Source organism: Tamandua tetradactyla, chromosome 17 (genome assembly GCF_023851605.1).
Source record: "Tamandua tetradactyla isolate mTamTet1 chromosome 17, mTamTet1.pri, whole genome shotgun sequence".
Lineage (NCBI taxonomy): Eukaryota > Metazoa > Chordata > Mammalia > Pilosa > Myrmecophagidae > Tamandua > Tamandua tetradactyla.
The window spans coordinates 59,820,058-59,837,847 of NC_135343.1; the positions used below are offsets into that span (position 1 = coordinate 59,820,058).

Genomic DNA, 17,790 nt, shown 5'->3' on the forward strand with positions numbered 1-17,790 from the left:
TGTCACCAGGACTAGGACGAGGCTGTCTCACTCTGGTGCAGGACTCTTCCTACTAATACCCCAGGCTGCCTCCCACAAGCACCTGTTAGTTCATGCCCACATACGTGCATGCAATTGTGTCAGTTACCCTGATTGGGGGGAAGGGGGTTATGCCTTATCAATCTTAATAGTCCCTGCACCAGACCAGGTGCCTGGCAGCTAAGAGGTAATAAGAGATTGCCGAATTATACTGTCCTTGACTTCTGGGGGAGGGAAAAAAGGCATACAGATGAAATCCAGAGCTAGTGCCAGTGTCCGAGCCCAGCTTGGCCAAACTCCAATAACTCCTTCTGGGCCACCCAAAGAGCAGAAGGCCTGGGCTCCGGAAGAAGCTGAGAGTCCCGGGGCGATGGCACTGACCCTGCGCATGTGACAGCTTCTTCTGGAAGGCGGGAGCCCGGGCAGGCAGGGCTGTATTGAGCTGCCTACTGCTTCCTGCAGAACCTGGCATCCACATGGGCCCTGGGCAGCCCCAAGGGCAGAGGCCTTCACTCGCATGGGCACGGAACAGCGGCAGGAAGCGTGGCTAATGAAAGAGATTGCCAGGAGGGCATCTGCCAGGAGCGTTTACGTAAACATATCTGGTCTCCCCACCACACAGCCAAGGCCTGGGTGCTGCTGGCCTCTGACTCAGCTTGTGTCACTGGCCACAGCTGTAAACTTGCTTCCCTTGGCTATTTTGCAGATTCTATATATTCAGCTCATTGGGTATGGCTTTGCATCCGTGTCCTTCCTCCTACTTCTGGAAGGGGAGCCCAGAGTGTCCTTCTCTTCGCCCTGCTCTCTCCATCTTCTTGGTCAGCTCTTTGCTCTAATATTCTCTCCAAAGCCTTCCTTAGCTAGCCTTTCTACAAGCACAAGTCCCAACTGTTCCCCTTTCTCCCGCCCCCTGCTTTCTCCCTGGCACCACTCACTATCGGCCTTACGGATCTCCTGACCTCAGCATTTTCACCCGTTTGCTCAGGTGCCTGACACATGGTGTGTTCTCAGGAATATTTGTTAAATGTGTGCATAAAGGAGCTGATGGGTTCCCACCATGACTGAGGCATGGTTCCCGTCAGCCCTGTTCCCTGAGTCGGTTCTCCTGTCTGATGAGGAGGGCACACAAGCTGCTGTGTAAGCTGCCTCCCAGCCGTAATAATTGATGAGTCCAGGCAATATCCACTTACCACCCAGAGAGGCCCAGGTAGGAGGCAAGAAGGGAAAGGAGGCAGGAGGTTGCTGCTGCTAAGACTAATTGGGATGGGATCTTAGGGCAATGGCCCGACACGCCAGTTCTTAGGGACCTCAGCCAGGACTCATGGGGCTGCCTGGCTTGACTCACCCCTAAACCACTGTGAAGGCCTCCTGAAAAAATACCCCCCCTCCCCCGTCTTGCACAAGACACCAAAGCCTGGAGAAGGAATGTGCCTGACACTGCACAAAAGTTTTGTAAAACTAGACTTGAATCAACTCTCTTTCAGCAAATACATGCCAAAGCCCTCCTGTGCCAGGCACTATGCCAGGTGGAGCAGAGGTGCAAGCAGGACGCGAGGTGCTGACCCCATCCGTGCATTGATCTGTGAGTCCTGAACTGCCATCCCTTCCCAGGGCCCAGGGCCCACGTGCCCTTTGACCTCTTCCTCTCGAACTGCTAACATTTACCCTATCTAGGCTACGTCTAGATGGATCAAGCTCCTTCCTTCTGAGAAACAAGACACTAGCCTGCACTCGGCTTGCTGGGCCAAGAGACCCTAGCACTGATTTTGCCATATTCCCCTCCTTCTGCAGCCCCATGACTTTAATTTTGCTCTTCTGTCTGGCTGTCAGGAAACCTCAAATTGCTGCCCAGGTCCCACTGCCTTTCTATCTTCAGAGTCTGCTAGTCTCTGACATATTCACCATCTCTACCTGTTGGACCAATTGCCCCAGTGGCCCCCAAAGTAAGTGCATGTCCCCCTTATGTAGCACTTCCATGTCTTCACCCACTTGTCCCCACTGGGACTGGCTCTGCCCTGGCAACCCCTCTGCCCCATCACAGCTAAACCCAACTCTCCCTTCTCCAGGGGGAGGTAGCCTTCTCTTAGCCCCCAACCCTTGACCAACTCTCCACTACCTCGAGTCCTGCTTGCCATGTGCACAGAGTAATTTGTGCTACAAAACTTTCCATGTAATTATCTGCTGCCCTAGGATGTTTCCTGCTTGGGTGGCTTATTTCCTTGCAAGGCTGTAAACTACTTGAAGGCAGGGGTCAGCTCTTAAGCCTTTACCTTCCTGTATCCTACATAGCTTTAGCCCGGTGCCCACTCCCGTAAAGGGAGAATGATAGATTCGACCTGAATTTACCAACTCATGATGTGTAAGAAGAATACATTTGGTAAAATATCTATTTGTTTATGGATTGTTCAGAGGAAAATGTAGAATACAAGGTTGTCTATCTGGTCTGATCACCACAGTAAAAACTATCTACTTATATGGGTAAAACTAGAAGGCAATTGGTAAAAATAATTGTAAGTGACGTGGAACAGCTAGAAGATAAAACAAAAAATCATGGAACTGTAACCCATACCAAAACTTTAAAATCTGTTCTATAACTACTTGTTTAAATTTACTTGGAAATTTATTGCTTTTTTTTCTGTCTCTGTTCTATTTCACAATTTTAAAAAGTTGAAAAAAATTAAGAAAAATAATTGTAGTCAGGTTGTTTGATTAGGGGCGATTTGATTCAATAATCTTTTACTGTTGTTAATACATTGTTCGTGCATTTGAAAAGATTTTTAAAAATACACAGAGGGCTTTAAGAGTCCTTGAAAATTCCAATCTTGGGTGTAAACTCGGTCATTCTTAGTGAGAGGACAAGAGGAAATGGGGTGACCATCCTTTAGAGACTTTACTCAAGTCATATTTATACACAAATAGCTCAGCAAAGGAGCTATTTTTGCCTGCAAATGTTAATTCTCTGGGGAAAAGGCAGAAAGAGAAACACTTTAAAATGAGCAGATGAAACCACGTGATCTGTAGGGATTCTTCCTCTCTCAAGATGGGAATCCATAAAAAAAAAATAAAAATAATAAAAATAAAAAAGATGGAAATCCATGGGGTCTGCTTAGGTGTGTCGTTTCTTGGTGCTCTGAAGCTCTAGATTACATATCAGCCTGCGGAGTTTGAAAGAAGAGAACTGCACCTGTCCTGCCAAGGGGCATCATGCACATGAGAGGAACCTGGGAGATCATTGGCTCAAACCCTCTTCAGACACAGGAGGACCAAGTTCCGAGAAGGTGCCATGCGCCAACCGGGGCTGCCAGCTTCCCTGACCCCAGCCTCACCCTCACGGCATCTCTCCTTAGCTTGGCTAATTAGAAGATCCCACTGACAACTATGTACTGGGCTAGAAAGATGGGAAAAGATCCAAATTAAACAAACCATGCCTCCTCATGTTAAGGAACTTGGAATTCAGTGGGAGAGATGGGGCAAGTTCACGGGTCTCCAGAACAGAAGGCAGAAATCGGGAGGATTGCAAGAAGCGCACACGATGCTGGGAAGGAGTCCTGCTGCAAGGTTGCCCAGGGAAGTCCACCAGCTTTGAGCTGGGTCTTGAAGAGGTTCAGCTTGGCATAAATGAGGTCAGAGATACCAAATCAGTTTCATTCATTTAACAGATATTTGTGATCACCTATGACCACGTGACAAGAAAGTTTCTGGGCAAATCCCTGTCCACGGAACTTACATTCAAGTGAGGATGGGAGACAGAGATTAGACAAAATACACAAGTAAAACTAGGTTGGATGGTGGGGTGCGAGGGTAGACCCAGGTTCGATTCCTGGTCCACGCACTTCCCAAAACAAACAAGCAAAACAAATAAACAAACAAACTTCAAAAAACGGTGCTGCATTTTTTCCCACTCTTTCACATGGAAAAATAATGAAATGTGACGCCACCATACAGCATACAAAAAAGAAAAAAAAAGTAAATTGGATGGTGTGAATGCTATGGGAAAAGATGAGTGAATCAGGGAAAGGGTGAGAGTGCCAGGGGGAAGTATCGGTTTTAAATAGGGTGGTCAGAGAAGGTCTAACCAAGGAGGCAACATGCGAGTAAAGACTAGAAAGGGGTGAGAGAGTGAGCCATGCGAAAATTGGTGGTGGTGGGAGATGGGGGTGGAGGGCACACAGAAGGGTCAGCAAGTGCAGGAGCCTGGAGGTAGGAACACCAAGGAGGCCACTGCAGCCAGAGCCATTTCTGTAGGACTCCACTGATGCCTATTCTATCAATTCCAATGGTTCCAGGGAAACTGCTTAAGAGTAGAGCCAGGAGAAGCCTTCCCCAGTCCTGGGGGAAATACACAGTATACAGAGCCTTATGTGGTTGGGTGGCTTGTTTTTATTCATATTATAGCGAAGTTACCATAAACTCTACTAGTTAGGCTTCTTTCAGGCACGTGTCCACCCAGATCATAAGACCCGCATGTGACCAGCCGTGACTTCAGTTCTTTGGAAACAATCCTGCCAGGACAGGAACTGAGAATTCTTTCTCGGTGACCCCTGGGTGAGTTTGTGTTCTCTGAGAACTCTGGGTTGTGCATTTCTCATTACACTGCTCACATGGCTCTTGGGTTTGGAAGCGGTCATTGTTGTTAAAACTGTTTTATGACTTTCGCCCCCAGCAAACCAAGGATAAAGGTGAATAGAGAACTCACCCAAAGTGAACACCCCGATGCCCGGAGATGATTGCTTTTCAGAAAACCTGGAGTATCCTGCCAGGGACATTCCATAAAAATTAAGCCAGGGCAGCTGAGGGCAAATGGTAAAGTTAAAGCTAATGCTGTGTGATGGAGTCTTTTTTTCGAGATCCTATAATGGCCAGATGCAAAAGATAGTAAAGTCTAGGGTGAATGTAAATGTTTTGAAATGTACAGAGGTGACAGTAGCATGTTATTGTGAGATAATTAACATGCTGACTGGGTGTGAGCATGGTGGAAGGGGGACGTTTAGAGTCATGCATGTCACCAGAAGAAAAGTTGGAGGTTAAAGCATGGAAAGGTAGCATAGTGAATCTTGTGGTGGGTTTGACTGGGCGAAAGCAGTGAATTCTCTGCCCAATGCACTCAAACCCAAACTGCAATAGTTCTGCTAGATTTATGGTATTAAAAGATGGACAGGTTTTAGAATAATGAGCACAATTATCCCAGATGCTGTAATTAGAGGTGATCCAATCATTGAGCATACACACATTGATTACATGCTTAGACACAGAGTGTGTGTAAGAAAATGGCAGCCTTGATATGATGATGAGCATGATTTTTAATATTAGAATGAGGTACAGGTGACTTAAAGGTTAAAGTCTAAGCTACTGTGCATGTCAGGCAGGCCCACTTTGGTTAGATCCAGCTTCGGTTATCAAGATAAATTTGGAATTAGGGTGGGTTAGTTCTGGGTTGACCCAATGCCCTTCATTAATAACTATTACAGCCTGTCTTTAATGATCATAAAACTCCAAAGATGAAAAAAATGGTTAAAATGGGTACCAGTGAAGGTTAATCACAAGGTTTTTACAATCACAGGGGTACAAGATAAAGGCTATACAATCGTTATCAGAGATCAATCATATCAGCTGGGTTATAGTTCAGAGATTTCAGGTATTTCCCTCTGTCTACTCTAATATGCCAGAAAGTAAAAAGGAATATCTACATAGTGATTCAGTAAACAGAATCATCCCTCAATCCTAACTTTTTGGTTATAATAGACCATGCCCAAGGCTAACTGTACACATATTTAAAAGTTCTTTCCTGAATTAGAACAATCGTATACCCTATTACAAGGAGTTAAAAATAGAGTGGTAGATGGGGAAAACAGGTACAAAATGCAAACTATGGACTAAAGTTAACAGCAATATTTTAATATTCTTTCATCAACAGTATCAAATGTGCCACACCAATACTATGGGTCAATAATATGGGGTATGGGGGGGACTTGAGTTTTGTTTTTCCTTTTTACTTCTTTTCTAGAGTAATGAAATGTTTTTAAATTGATCGTGGGGATGTATGTACGTATACTTTGATTTTACGATGTGTGAATTTATCTAAATAAAACTGCAAAAAAAAAAAGCATAGGAAGGGAGACAGGAAGTCTGCAGTTTAATGGATTCACCCCTGGGCTGGATACCTTGTTTGCCTTCCTCACCCCAAAACCATGCTCTATGCTCGCTAGCCTGCTCTATGTCTGGGAAGCTGGTCTGCACAGACCTCAGTGGGCTCCCCTGCCCTCTGGCTTCTGGTGAGTGGAGAGAGGCTGGGGGCTGATTCTCCAGGGAGGCCTCTGTGTGCCGCCCTCCAGGATCGGGGTCCTCTCCCTTCTCAGCCTTGCAGGCCTAGGCGCACCCCCGCCCCCAACCTCTCAGCCGCAACCCCACACTGCCCCTCGCGGGCTTCCCACCCCCTGCCCCCACTGTTACTGAATTCTGCCTAAATGACCCAAGTAGAGTATGCCCTGTGCATCCTGCCAAACCCGGAAGATGTCACCACTAAAGAGCGGGGGTGGGGGCGCAGAGGGAACCCAATCAGACCCCTTAGGCTCCGCGACCCTTGGTTTCCACATCTTTAAAGTGGGGCTGGAAATCCCAGCCCTTAACACATTTATTCCACAGGGTTTTCATAAAGATTATAATGGACATAAAGCCCTAAGCAAATTGAAGGCTGTTTTTGTTTTCTTTTTAATAAATGCGCTTTCTAAGTCTCTCAGTTGCATGAATGTCTAAAAATAATATGCTATTTTTTATATATTGAGATGCTGCTACCAAGTTGCAGGCCTTTAAGCTGCTTTTTCTCGAATGCACATTGGTTTTTATTGCGCACCCCGAAAGGCTAACTGCTTTCACTGTGGCCAATGTAAACACATTAGGTACATAAACAACACTTTCAACCTAAAATCTATCCCCAAGGAAGGAAGATAAGAAAGATAAGGCAAAACAATTTCCCCTTTTGCAGTCGCCAGTGTGTTAATGATTAACATTTTACTAGAAAAAATATATATAAATATATATATTAACATATTTTTCATTTTAGGCAAGTAACAACAGATTTGCTAGCAAGCTGGTAAAAGAAACCTGATATTGTCAGACTCAAAAGACAGGACCTACCCTTAAGCACCAGTTCTGTCACATCCTAAATGTGTAACCTTAAGCAAAACATTTAATCCCCCTAATGCTTTTAACTGGTCTATAAAATGGGGGTAATACTTGTCTTCCTTACTTAGGCTTGAGATAAAAGTGAAAGTCCTTTGAGAGTGAACTTGGGCTGTTTTGTCATTGCTTCCCTCACACCACTGTAAAGATTGGTTATTCTTATCGGATTCAGGGAAATGGGGTGGGGGTGGCCAGGGGGGTGAGCAGCAGTTGCCCTGGTTTGAGAGTCAGGGGAGGGACACTGAGGGGCAAGGCTGAAGGTGACTAACCTCACAGCCAACAGGCTTTATCCCCTCATTCTGCCTTCACCCAAATGAGTTCCACGGTGAATTGGACAAAGTCCCCACCCGCAAGGACTGTGCCTTCTAGCCAGGATGCAATTTAAAGGAGGTGTGACCGTGTGGGATCAGGCTCTGTGGACTGGAATAGCTGCATCGGCTGCTAGGAGGCCCCTGGGTGAGGCCTCTTTGCAGCCGATGGGTGAGGGGCCGCCTGGAGCTGAGAGGGAGGCAGCAGGGCCGGAGGGCGCAGGCTCAGGGAGGGGGAAAGGACTCTGGGGAGATACGGTAGAGGTCAGACAGCCAGGACGTCCATTAAAGTTTGTGTCAGATGCATTAGGAAATAGCAAACCACTATATAATTTTTGAGCAAAAGAGTCATGAGGTAAAAGTAGAGTTTTAGGTTCCTGGTGACTGCCCATGCAAAAAAAAAATAGAGTTTTAGGAAGATGGGGTTTTGCAGATACGGGTAGTGTGAAGTAATGGAGAGAGCAGAGAAATCAGATTTTTTGTTAACTGTAAACAACAAACAAACATACAAACGTTCTTGACATGGTTACAATCAATGGCTCACAATATCATCACATAGTTGTGTATTCATCGCCATGATCATTTTTTTAACATTTACATCTCTACAACAAAAGAAATACAAAAGAAAAAACTCATATATGCCCTACCCCTTACCCCTCCCTCTCACTGACCACTAGTAAAATCAGATTTTTTAAACCCGTATTATTGAACCTAAACACTTGCAACCTAACTTAAGCATTAGGATGGGTGCTTCTATTTAGCCTCAGAGAAAAGTCCTCCCTGGAATAGTTGCTCCTCCTTTAAAGGACATTTATTGGCCCTTCCAAGTGAGAAGCTTCTACTGCAATGAGGTGGCTCACAGAGCCCTGTGGGCCCCCAATCCAATGAGGTCTCTGCTTAAGGTCTGTAAAAATTTTTTTAACTTTTTTTATTGTATAGTATTGCATATATACAAAGCAAAGAAAGAAAAAAGTAAGTTTTCAAAGCACTCTTCAACAAGTAGTTACAGGACAGATCCCAGAGTTTGTCATGGGCTACCATTCCATCATCTCAGATTTTTCCTTCTAGCTGCTCCAGAACATTGGAGGCTAGAAGGAATATATATTTTTTATCATCAATTTTTTTTCCTTTTTTGTGAAAAAATAACCTATATACAAAAGGGCAATAAATCTCAAAGCACAATTAGTTGTAGAACAGATTTCAGAGTTTGGTATGGGTTATAATTCCCCAGCTTTAGGTTTTCACTTCTAGCTGCTCTAAGATACTGGAAACTAAAAAAAAAATATCAATATAATGATTCAGCAATCATATTCATTTGTTAAACCCTGCCTTCTCTGAATAACTCCACCATCACCTTTGATCTTTCTACTCCACTCTTTAGGGGTATTTGGGTTATGCCCATTCTAACTTTTATGTTGGAAGGGCTGTCAATAATAAGGGGTAGAGAGAACCTCTTTTGTTGCTCAGATGCGGCCTCTCTCTCTCAGCCGACACAACAAGCAAACTCACTGCCCTCCCCCTCTCTACGTTAGACGTGACTTTCAGGGGTGTAAACCTTTCTGGCAACATGGGACAGAAATCCTTGAATGAGCTGGGACTCAGCATCAAGGGATGGAGAAAACCTTCTCAACCAAAAGGTGGAAGAGTAAAATGAGACAAAATAAAGTGCCAATGGCTGAGAGATTCCAAACAGAGTTGAGAGGTTATCCTTGAGGTTATTCTGATGCGTTATATAGATATCACCTTTTTAGTTAAGGTATAATGGAGAGGCTGGAGGGAAGTGCCCAAAAATGTAGAGCTGTGTTCCAGTAACCATGTTTCTTGAAGATGATTGTATAATGATACAGCTTTCACAATGTGACTGTGTGATTGTGAAAACCTTATGTCTGATGCTTCTTTTATCTACCTTATGTCAGATGAGTAAAACATATGGATTAAAAATAAATAAATAAATGGGGGAACAATTGTTAAAATAAATTTAGTAGATTGAAATGCTAGTGATCAATGAAAAGGAGGGGTAAGGGGTATAGTATGTATGAATTTTTTTCTTTTCTCTTTTTCTGAATTGATGCAAATGTTCTAAGAAATGATCATGATGATGAATATACAACTATGTGATAATATTGTGAGTCATTGATTATATATCAGGAATGGAATGATCATGTGGAAAGAATGTTCGTCTTTGTATGTTGTTATGTTTTAAAAATAAATTAATTAATTTAAAAAATAATAATAATAAGGGGTAGAGAGATGGAACTAGCTGATGTTCTGGAGAGGCTAGCCCCTCTAGATTTCAGGACTTATCTGGTCCGAGGAAGGACCCATCTGGAGGGTATAGATTTCTGGAAAGTTACTCCAATGCCTGGAACCTTTGTAGAATCTTATTATACAATGCCCTAGGTGTTCTTTAGGATTGGCTGGAGTGGTTTTGGTTGGGGTTTGGCAAGTTATGATGGGTAGCAATGTCTAACTGAAGCTTGGGTAAGACTGACCTCCATAATAGCCTCTCGACTCTATTTGAACTCTCTCAGTCACTGATACTTTTATTTGTTACACTTCTTTTCCCTCTTTTGGTCAGGATGGAGTTGTTGATTCCACAATGCCAGAGCCAGACTCATCCCTGGGAGTCAACTCTCACGTCGCCAGGGAGACTTTCATCCCTGGATGTCATGTGCCACGTAGTGGGGAGGGCAATGATTTCACCTGCAGAGTTGGGCCTAGAGAGAGTGAGGTAAGACCCTCAAATTTGCAACCATGGATTTCCCACTCTTCCAATTTATTTTATGTGTGCATGTAAGCATTTTTAATAAAACTTCCAGCACACACAAATTGAGAGCTTTGGTGTTTCACAGGTAATCATGGTGGTTCGATTTGGTACCACAAATCGAGGAATATATATAAAATTTCCTTTCTTATTCACTCTGCTAACTTTAGCAACAAAAGCCTTTCCTGGCTCCCTGGCCTAGGCCTCGTCTCGGCTCAGCCTCAGAAGCACCTGGATTTCCTCTCGCCTGGATTTCAAATCGCCAACGATTTTTTTGTCTCAGCTCCAAGTTGCTTATCTACCTTTCCTAGACTATCTGAGTCATTAAAAGAAATTGGCTTGTTTTTGCAACTTCTCCCTTCCTCAGAATTTTGCATTCTTATTTTATTTGTGACTGGATAAAAAGTTACACAGGATTTTTTTTTAGCTGATTTTTTTTCTTTTATGGTGGGGAGGAGGGGGTCTCATCTGACATAGAGAAAGAGGGAGTAATGATCATTTTATTTGGTTTGGTTTGGTTTTTTTCTTCCTGCATTATCATATTGGCCATCATGTCCTGAAATTCAACATGTTTTGGCATGACCATGTGGAGGACGCTGCCTTACATGGAGGCTAGCCCTGCCCTCTGGGGGCTTACATGGAGGCCAGCCCTGCCCTCTGGAGGCTTGCGCTCAAGTGTGGTGGAATGTGCCGAATAAGTGTATTCTCTGGGTGGGGTGGGGGGTGCCCAGAGATGGCCAAGGCTGAGTGGTCAGGAGAGGCCCGGAAGGATAGGTGTGCCCTGGAGAAACAAAGAGAAGAGGTGAAGGGTGGGCTCTGGGCAGAGCCTGGCCTGATGAAAGGCTGCCCGTGATGGGGTGCTGGAGAAGGTGAGTGTGACATGGAGAAGCAGGGCTTGTCGCAGAACAGGCACATGTAATCCAAGGTCTGTGGCCCACTTCAGGTCCTGAGTCCTGAAACTGTCATTCAAATCAGGAGGGTTTTCTGCCGGCTTGTGGGGAGATAGGCTGAGGAGCCCAGGGGGTGTGGGGAGACCATGACGGCCTCAGCTGAAGGTTCTGGATTATGTCCTGTAGAAGCGGGTGACTTAGAGGTGGCGAGAAGAAGGACATCACAGGAAAAATGGTTTTAGTAGATGCGTTTTTGTTGTTTGGGGGTTTATTTTTTAAAGATTAAGCCGGCAGGGGTGGTTAGAATGGGCAGGAGCTCAGGCCGGGTGACTCAGTTTCTTGTAGTTTAGGCATGAGGGGACAAAGCCCAAACCCAATGACGGTGACCAGGAAGAATATAAAGGCAAGATTTCGTGACTGTCTGTGATGGGAGGAAAAAGGTGTTGGTGATTCTAAGGTGACAAAAATCTCATTTGCCTTGGTCAGGTCTAACTAGGTTTTTAATGCATTGGCTCATTTCTATAACATATTGCTATTAACAACAGATTGTGCTAACAAACTATCCCAGTTGCAATTTCCAGAGGTATTTTCTTGAAGGATCAGTGTGCTGTCTCAAAAGCATCTCTGATTGGCCAAGAAACTTTTTTTAAATATTTGTGTGCTGTATTTTATATACATATATTTATAGGCAAAATAAAACAACATACAAACATGAACATTCTTTTTTTTATTAATTCAAAAAAATTTTTTTTAAATACCAAAGAACACCAAACAAACACAAACATCTGTAACTTTTGATCATTCTGTTCTACATATATAATCAGTAATTCACAATAACATCACATAGTTGCATATTCATCATCATGATCATTTCTTGGAACATTTGCATTTTTCAGAAAAAGAAATAAAAAGACAAGAAAAAGATTCATGCATACCATTACCCCCACCCCTCCCCCTCACCAATCACCAGCATTTCACTCTTAATTTATTTTAACATTTGTTTCCCCTATTATTCATCTTTATTCCATATATTTTACTCATCTGTTGATAAAGTAGATAAAAGGAGCATCAGACACAAGGTTTTCATAATCACACAGTCGCATTGTGAAAGCTATATCATTATACAATCATCTTTAAGAAACATGGCTACTGGAACACAGCTGCACATTTTCAGGCAGTTCCCTCCAACCTCTCCAGTACATTTTGACTAACAAGGTAATATCTATTTAATGCATAAGAATAACCTCCAGGATAACCTCTTGACTCTGGAATCTCTCAGCCATTGACACTTAATTTGTCTCATTTCACTCTTCCCATTTTTGGTCAAGTAGGTTTTCTCAATCCCTTGATGCTGAGTCTCAGCTCATTCCAGGATTTCTGTACCACGTTGCCAGGAAGGTCCACACCCCTGGTAGTCATGTCCCATGTAGACAGGGCGAGGGTGGTGAGTTTGCTTGTTGTGTTGGCTGGAGAGAGAGGCCACATCTGAGTAACAAAAGAGGTTCTCTTGGGGGTGACTCTTAGGACTAATTTTAAGTAGGCTTGACCTATCCTTTGCAAGCACAAACATTCTTAATATATGAACACTCCACACTTGGTGCATAATCAATGGCCCACAACATCATCACATAGCTGTATATTCCTCAACATGGTCACTTCCTAGAACATTTGCATCACTCCAGAAAAAGAAACAAAAAGAAAACCCCATATATACCACACACCCCCACCCCTCCCTCTCACCAACCATCAGCATCTCCATCTACCCAATTTATTTTTTAACTGTTTTTCTTTTTGCATGGGCAAAAAGAGAATCGAACCCAGGTCTCCAGCATGGCAGGCGAGAATTCTGCCACTGAGCTACTGTCGCACCGTCCTACCCAATTTATATTAACATTTGTTCCCCTATTATTTATTTATCTTCAATCCAAATTTTTTACTCATCTGTCCACACCGTAGACAAAAGGAGCATCAGACACAAGAGCTTCACAATTACACAGTCACACTGCAAAAGCCACACCATTATACAATCATCTTCAAGAAACATTGGTCAAGGAACTTTGAGCTCCTTCCAGACAGAGAGAAGCGGGGGCAAAACACTCGTGGAGTGGCAGTGCCAAACGTGTAGGGCTCCAGGAAAGAGCCATAGCAAGCCTTACGGAGTCACCAGACTGCACGGTTAGATCTTTCTCTTACATTATTATTATAAGACAATGTAAAAATCTTGCAAGGAGTAGGAGAGAAAGGAGAAGGGATTTGCATTTACAGCTTTAGCAGGTAGATTCCTGAACAATCCTACTAACTGAGGCCACAAAATGCTCAAAGATACAGTTCTGCATTCACTGAAAGACTGCACAATCAAGATACTTTTAGTTTTAAAACACTGAGTTCAAATACAAAGGAAAGTAATGTTTTTCAAAGCCACTTTCACTTTGTTGAGGAGACATTAACACTTTTTTTTTTTCATTAACACTTTTATTATCTTGGAAAGAAACAGGTTAGTTAGTCTAAAACACTGCTGTTACAATATCCAATTTAACTTGTATGGTCAGTTCCATAATTGCATGGAACTTTGGATAGGGAGTGAGATCTTGTTGGTTTGTACAGGTCAGTGTGATGCCCCCATACATCCCAGAGTAATTTGGGCAGAGAATTAAAAAAAAGTATTTGCAAAGCCCTGGAGGCACTAGGGAGAAAGGAGGAAACATTAAACTTCCTCCCCTCGGAAATTCCTGATATTCTCATAGGTATTGGGGACAAAAAATTTGATAGGCCAAGCCCACAGTCTTGGGGCCCACCCCTATGAAGCTTATTCCTGCAAAGGATAAGCTAAGCTTACTTATAACTATGCCTAAAGGTCACCCCCAGAGAACCTCCTTTGTTGCTCAGATGTGGCCTCTCTCTCCAGCCAACGCAACAAGCAAACTCACCACCCTCCCCCTCTCTACATGGGACATGACTCCCAGGGGTGTGGGCCTTTCTGGCAACATGGGACAGAAATCCTAGAATGAGCTGGGATTCAGTATCAAGAGATGGAGAAAACTTTCTCAACTGAAAGGGGGAAGAAAGAAATGAGACAAAATAAAGTGTCAATGGCTGAGAGATTCCAAACAGAGTTGAGAGGTTATCCTGGAAGTTATTCTTATGCATTATATAGTTATCACTTTTTTAGTTAAGGTACATTGGAGACTCTGGAGGGAAGTGCCTGAAAATGTAGAACTGTGTTCCAGTAGCCATGTTTCTTGAAGATGATTGTACAATGATACAGCTTTCACAATGTGACTGTGCAACTGTGAAAACCTTGTGTCTGATGCTCCTTTCATCTATGGTATGGACAGATGAGTAAAACATATGGATTAAAAATAAATAAATAGGGGGAACAAATGTCAAAATAAATTTAGTAGATTGAAATGCTAGTGATCAATGAAAGGGAGTGGTAAGGGGTACAGAAAAAAAAAGGGGAAAGAAAGGCTAAAATATATTGGGTAGATGGAAATACTAGCAGTCAATGAGAGGGTGGGGTAAGTGGTATGGTATATATGAATTTTTTTCTTTTTTCTTTTTGTTTCTTTTTCTGAATTGATGCAAATGTTCTAAGAAACGATCGTGGTGATGAATATACAGCTATGTGATGGTATTGTGAGTTATTGATTATATACCAAGAATGGAATGATCAAAAAAAAAATAGTGTGGGCTGTAATGGTCTGTAGGTAGCTGGGTGTTCATTTCATATGCCTTGTCCATGGGATCTATGCTTTCATTTAATATTTAGTTACATTTTGGAAAACCAGATGCGGCAGGAGTCTCCTACTTAAGATGTGATCACAAAGCCTCAGCCTCAAGGTCCCAGAGCTCAGAACTCCCGTCTCTCTTGTTGAGCCTCAGACCAATGAAATATGAAGGCCACATTTATATACAGAGCAAGTGTGCATAGAGAAAAGTAACCCATGAGCCCCCAGTTTCTCAGTCTTCTGGATCACGTTTGTCTTTTAGCATTTCTTATTTTTGCTATTTCATTCAATATTTTAGTTGACAAATATTTCTTGGGTATCCCAAAACCAGACCATTTAGGGGGTGAGGTCTGGGCAGACAGACAGAGGATGGCAGGAGTTGCAGAGAGAAAGCCTGGACAGGAGAGCACGGGGCACGGCGGGCAACCAAGCAACGAGAGCAAGCACGAGGAAAACATTGTGGCTGATGCTCCCTTTATTCAGGCTATGGACAGATGAATAAAAAATAAGAACAAAAATATATAAATATATGTATAAAAATGGGGGAGGTGAAGGGTAAAAAAATTGAGTAGATTCCGATACTCGTGGTCAATGAGAGGGAAGAGTAAAGAGTATGGGATGTATGGGGGTTTTGTTTCTTTTTTTTTCATTTCTTTTTCTGGAGTAATGCGAATGTTCTAAAAATGATTATCGTGATGAACACACAACTATGTGATGATATTGTGAGTCACTGGTTGTATACTTTGGATGAGCTGTATGTACGTGGAGATATCTCAATAAAAATATTTTTTTAACATCAACTAGTTCCATCCCCCTACCCCATATTATTGACAGCCCCTTCCAACACGAAGAAGTTAGAATGGCCATAACTCAAATACCCCTAAAGAGTGGGATAGAAGGAGCAAAGGTGATGGTGGAGCTGTACAGAGAAGGAAGGGTTTAACAAAAGAGTATGATTGCTGAATCATTATATTGATATTTCTTTTAGTCTCCAGTATCTTAGAGCAGCATTTCTTTTAGTCTCCAGTATCTTAGAGCAGCTAGAAGTAAAAACTTCAAAATGTGGAATTGTAATCCATACCAAACCCTGAACTCTGTGCTTTGAAATTTATTGCTTTTTTGTATATATGTTATTCTTCACAAAAAAAAGAAAAAAATGCATCTCTTCTAGCCTCCTGTGTTTTGAGGAGCTAGAAGGAAAAATCTGAAATAGTGGAATGGTAACCCATAACAAACTCTGAAATCTGTTCTGTAATTACTTGTTGAAGTGAACTTTGAAAATCATTGCTTTTTCTTTCTTTTCTTTGTATATATGCTATATTTAACAATTAAAAAAATTAGAAAGGACTAAGGGCAAAATAAAAGAGCATGCACTGAAACTGTAGAGCTATGTTCCAGTAGCCATGTTTCTTGAAGATGATTGTATAATGATACAGCTTTCACAATGTGACTGTGTGATTATGAAAACCTTGTTCTGATGCTCCTTTTATGTATGGTATGGACAGATGAGTAAAAAATATGGATTAAAAAGAAATAAATAATAGGGGAAAAAATGTTAAAATAAATTGGGTAGAGGGAAATATTAGTGGTCAATGAAAGGGAGGGTAAGGGGTATGGATTATATGAGTTTTTTCTTTTTATTTCTTTTTTCTGGAGTGATGTAAATGTTCTGAGAAATGATCATAGTGACAAGTATACTACTATGTGATGATATTGTGAGCCATTGATTGCACACAAAGTATGGAATGGTTATACATTAAGAATATTCATGTTATTATGTGAATTGGTTTTATTACTAAAAAAAAAAAAAGCAGGCACGAGGCCTCTGAGAGGCCTTGACATGACGATAATGCCCAGTGGGGAGTGGGGAGGGCTCCTGTGCACCCCAGTACAGAGGCAGCCTCTAGGAGCTGAAGAAAACATGGGAAGCAAAAGACCCTTTCAAAGGAGCTTGATTAAAAAAAAACGCTTCTCTAAAAACAAGTACCCCTCCAGGAAAGCCCCAACTCTACGTGGCTATTATCACAGGCTGGATAAGAAACTGAAATCAAATGGGCAAGAGGAGGACAGAGGGACCTGGAGACTGCTGCCACTTCAAGTTACGTCATGCACAGCCAGCATCTTCGGAGCAAGGCCAGAGGCCTCAAAACTATGTGCTGAGTCTCCTGAAGTTTGACTGCTGAGTATCGGCCAACTGCCCCAAGACCAAACCTTATAAGCCCAGTCCACCAAGGGTGATGGTTCACATAAAATGAGCAAGTTATGAAAAGGAAAAAAAAAGAGCAGGCCCTGGCTATGTGCCAAGCACTTCATATACTCCACACATTATTTATTAATTCCTTCATCCTTACAACAACACTAACACAATAGGTACTACCATTAACCTCACTTTAAAAAATTTGAAATAACTTCAAACTAATTGGAAAATTGCAAAAGTAATACAAAATAATACCTAGAACTCTAATATACCTCCTTACCCTGATACCCAGATTTATCAACTTTTGGCATTTTGATATGCTTATTATCTCATTCTTTTGATCTATCTCATTAACCCCATTTTACAGATGGGGAAAGTAAGGCACATAGAGGTTAAGTGACTAGCTACTAAGTGCTGAGCCGGGATTTGAACCCCCATGGCCTGGTCCAAAGCTCACATCATTAAGTCTCACCTTCCACCGCTCACCTGAGAAAGTGGCATCCTGGCCAAGTCCTGGGGCAGGCATAGAAGAGGGGGTGAGCATTGAGGGCAGAGGGACACTGTGTATATTAGCTCAGAGTGATACGAGGAGCTAAAATAAATATTTAGTCTCAATATTGTGAAAGTCCCTCCCAGCTGAGAACACTCCTTCCTTTCTCTTCCTTCAGACATTGGCTGGGGAGGGGCAGTGCAAGGATAAGACAGG

General features: G+C 42.6%; 1 long non-coding RNA gene across 1 annotated transcript; it reads left to right on the forward strand.

The window, feature by feature from the left end:
- Nucleotides 1–1,159: 1,159 nt before the first annotated feature.
- LOC143661663 (uncharacterized) lies at nt 1,160–3,256 on the forward strand. The gene is made up of 3 exons (XR_013164772.1): nt 1,160–1,225; nt 1,503–1,600; nt 3,155–3,256. It is a non-coding gene; the product is annotated as an uncharacterized LOC143661663 (long non-coding RNA).
- The last annotated feature ends 14,534 nt before the right edge of the window (nt 3,257–17,790 follow it).